General features: G+C 37.1%; 1 long non-coding RNA gene across 1 annotated transcript; it reads left to right on the plus strand.

Moving 5' to 3' along the window:
* Nucleotides 1-1,292: 1,292 nt before the first annotated feature.
* Nucleotides 1,293-3,744, plus strand: LOC117111599. Its single transcript, XR_004445893.1, has 3 exons — nt 1,293-1,821; nt 2,633-2,751; nt 3,274-3,744. It is a non-coding gene; the product is annotated as an uncharacterized LOC117111599 (long non-coding RNA).
* Nucleotides 3,745-4,533: the final 789 nt, after the last annotated feature.

A 4,533-nucleotide genomic window follows, 5' to 3' on the forward strand; every position in this document is an offset into this window, starting at 1 on the left:
CCGTGGGTGCCAGACTCCACAGCTGCTGGCATTTCAGTGCCTGCATGAGGGCCAGCCCCCGTAGGAAGTGACTCACCAGATGGCTGGTCCTGGGGGGTGGTGAGGGGACTGGGCCCGCCTCGCCCACCTCCATAGGCTCCTGTCTTCTTTTCGGTCATTATCTGTAAGACATAATAATCAAACAGTAGGTAAGTGAGGGTGTGTCTCCGTGGGTGACTGGGCCAGCAGGTGATTGATAAACGGCCGGGGAGAAGGAAGCCGCAGCTGGACCCCCACCAACCGTTACCCCACCCTGCTGAGCACAGGGATCCCTCCACATCAGGGGATTGGGTGCAAAATCTACATCCAGGCAGAGACAGTCCAGAGGGTCCTATACCACCTGTTGCAGTTCGCGCAAAGTCCCAATATTCCCTGCAGTTTTCCTAAATTGGATAAGGTGCGAGATCATTTCCGGGGTAAATTCCTCCGAAAAATGACTACGCTGATAAGCATAATTTACCGTAAAGGTAAAAGCTAAAGTGTCATCGACGACTGGAGCCATAGAGTTCATCTGTAACAAATAGAAGGACGCCATTCAATAGGAACGCATGCAAGAAGCGCACCCGGTGAACAGGAAACCCACTGACGATCCCAAAGCCACAACCCAGATGGTAAAAGGGTACAGGTATCATCAACAAGGCCAGGGATACACACACAGGTGGGACCCTACCCGCCAAGCCACAACACTAACTACGAATACGATCCTAACTAGATAGTTACAAGCCTACACACAACTAACACATGTTTGTAATAATTAGACTACACATGCGGAAGAGTATATAACATACAAGATCATGGTGAAAAATAATGACACATGACACGGAAAAATATTTTATTCAAAGAATAACAGCATATACAAGACATATGATAATGTACAGGCATTCCTGCACTAACAAGAATTAGCGAAATATGGCGGCCGTGGTTAACGCTGGGAGCGCACTCTCCAGTCAAAACCTGGCAGCAACCATGCTAAAAATAACTGTTGAATCTCCCCCGTCATCAACCAATCAGAAAACAGTATCTAACCACGTAATTCCCCGTATCGAGAAAAACAACAGACCTGGCCCGGGATTTATCAATCTCAGCTTAGCAAATGTCTTAAGTCAAAAAAGTTAAGAAGTAGCTAAGCAAAAATCTTAAGCTGATTTATCTTAGCAAAATCTTAACAAAAATATCATCTTAGATGGCGCATGCGTACAATCGACTTCTTGTAGCTTATAGAGGGCAGCAAATTTTGTCTTAAGTCGAAAATATTTGCTTACGCATGCGTAAAAGCCATTTTTGTGATTTCAACCGGAAGTGAACTGTCAAAGGTTACGAGAGATACAGTAAACAAACCATGTGAGAAACTTGTGTGCTCGCCATGCTGGATGTTCGCTAGTGAAGATTTTATCGTTATTCTTTCTTATCTTAATGTTTTATATGGATGGTAAGACGTCTGCCATCCCTGTCAGTTTAATTTGGATGAACTACATACAGCTGTGAAAAGTTTGTGGCATTAAAGGACTCTTACGATTGAGAGGGCTGGCAGAGAGAAGAGGCGGCCAACAACGAGCAAGGCTAGAATAGAGAATGGCCTGGCCTAGTCTAGTAGAGTGGTCTAGCTAGGCTAGAGCCTTAGCGAGAAAGCTTAGTTTGGCCTACTAGCTAGGCTAGGGGGCCTAGGCTACACCGCTAATATAGACCATAAAATCAGACGAGGTAACCGAAACATCAAAGCCTACGACAACTACTAATTTTTAAAATGGCAATTGTTGTTTTTGACTTGAGAGAGATTTCCAGGTAAGTGAATATGATTGCTATTTTTTTTTTCAATTTAGGAAGGATATAGCACTGCATGCAGAGGGAGGTATAAAAATTTACATGGGAACCAGTCATCGCCCCCTATAAATTCCGCGCTGTAACAAAATGTCTTGCTAGTAGAAAATTATTAGGGCACATAGAAAAAAATTGTTAGAATTATCACTCCTGCATGAGTAAAAAATTTGGGTGGTGTGACTGGAAAACATTTTCTTTTAAAAACAATAAAATTAAACCACTTTTTATACAATATTCTTCCCAAATAAATCATCAATTAAAAAAAATACAACATTCTGGTTTAATTTATGTGACCGTAAAATATTTACATGTCCGTTAATCATTTTGTAATCGCAATTAGTAGAGTACAGCAAATTTTCGATCGATCTGATTTTTAAAAAGTTTTCTGCATCCTGTACAGTAAAGATAGTATAATACATACTCCTAATATCGAAATGCATGCCACCGTGTTGGGATTCAATAATTCAACATTAATTATGTCATTAATATATCAAATAAAATATTACTGTAATTAATAACAGTATATTTAAATTTGATTATGATAATAAATATAATATAATTAATATTAAATGCTTATATTAAAGTAACCCCTATTACACTATATTGGTTCAATTTTCAGCCAATTTTATAGCTTCTGGCATTGCTACACAATATAGTCACTAATTAAAGGCACAATTTCTCCTTTAAATAATGCTTCTATGAATAGAATGACCTGATTAAAACACAATATTCTGTCCACAAAACCCATGATCAGCTTTTTTATTATACTGTACAGAAATTTACCCATGATGTGTCTACAGTGCAGCAAAATGGATTAAAGTCAATTGCAGCAAAACCAGGTTGTGAAATGCAGTGGGCAAAGCTGAACTACTATAAGTTCAGTACCTGTAATAGGTAGGCAATGTTTTACTTTTAGGGGATTTAATTCTTATCCAATCTAAATGTAAGGGTGTACTATTATGCCCTCCACTGCCTAGAAATCTCCAAAGATAAGATATGTGTATTTCCTCCTAATTATATAAATTTGAAGCATTTATAGATCCTATTTTGCATTCAATAACATTTTATTTTTATTTTCAACTCCAGCTAAGTTTTTAGCAAAACTATTTGCTAAATAAGAAAACAAAATTTTATTTTTATTCTGCCCTCTCCGATGATCTACTGTATAAAAAATTCATTGCGTGAAACAAAAAATAAAAAGTCTCGCCTTACAGGAATCTGTATACAGACTTGCCTCATAGGTTTCAGCATTTGTTTTTTAGTGGAATAGATGGAATTAAATTATTAATATTATTGACCACTGATGCTCACTATGGAATCAAATTGTATGACATTTCAGTGAATACATAAAAAGTGCACGATACAGTGTTCTTACAATAACTTTAAATTAATCTCAATGTATTTTTTTTGAAACAGCCAATTCATAGAGCATTATAGAAGCTTTCAGACCTACTGCAGAATTCAAAACCAACACCTCAGACCCAGGGGCTAGTGACGTCCTCTTCCCCCGGCTTCAAGGATTCAACCATATTTAAGTATTCGAAGGAGCTCACTATCGAATAATTATTTGTTTATACCTTGCGATTTCAAAGCGCTGACGACATCCGAAAAAAATGCTTATGATACCAATGATATTTGCATGGTGTAAAGTAATAATATACATTTTATATATTAGGTAAATCACAAGATTAATTTCTAACATTAAATATATATTGCTCTTTGCTGTGTAAAAGCACATATACAGTAGATCTATATTTATTGTTGTACCAAGTGTCTCATGAAATCTTCTCATATTCATTCCAAAAGCAATAAGCTACTAAATATCAGTACAATAGATATAAAATTGTGAAGAAAAGTGTAATAAACAGTAATGATTGTAATAATGAATGGTGTTTGGAGTCCTTTATTTGTTATGTATTGTATTTTTTCATATTTTAAAACAACTGTGGTTCATATGGTGGGTAGCATAAATTTAATTATTTTTGTTTTTACTGATATAGTATGTTGTACATTGTAATTGTGTTAAATTTTTCAATCAAGTGTGGGCAGTGTAGCTGTTATTAGCCAAAAAGCCAAATCCTAAATAAAAGCTGAATTTTGCTAAAAATATTTTTTATAAACCATAAAGCTGATGGAATTGAAACTTTTGCTGCTTATATTCATTGCTTTGTCAAGTCAAATTTCTGTTTTGCTAATTAATATCATACCAAACAGGGGTTTATTTATGAATTTGAGTAGCAGGAGAAATTTGAAAGTAACAGGAGAGTAAATTAAAATAGGTCGGGGTATAGGGGGGGGGGGGACTGCCTAGGCCCCCCCCCCCATCGGGGTCCAGGGGCAGAGCCCTGGTCGGGGGGTCAAGGGGGGAAGCGCCATTGCCTCCAAGGTTTTAGAGCCCATTTGATGGAATTTCTCTACATCATTTTTTTTTAAAGTTTTCAGAATCAACTACTGAGCTGTAAAAAAGTTGATATTATTACATATTCTTCATACATAGGCCTAGCCTAAATAGATACTGTAAACCAGAAACTTTCGCGAATTGATAATTTCGGCCGTTTTCGCGACATTAAACTTTCGCGAATCTCAAAAAGCCTAAATTTAATTCATGAGAGGAATATCATACAATAGCTGAAAATATCGTATCGTGAGTTTAGGCCTAGGTTAGATAGGCCTACA

Source organism: Anneissia japonica, unplaced genomic scaffold, assembly GCF_011630105.1.
Source record: "Anneissia japonica isolate Jap-2015-1 unplaced genomic scaffold, ASM1163010v1 scaffold20767_len33848_cov98, whole genome shotgun sequence".
NCBI lineage: Eukaryota > Metazoa > Echinodermata > Crinoidea > Comatulida > Comatulidae > Anneissia > Anneissia japonica.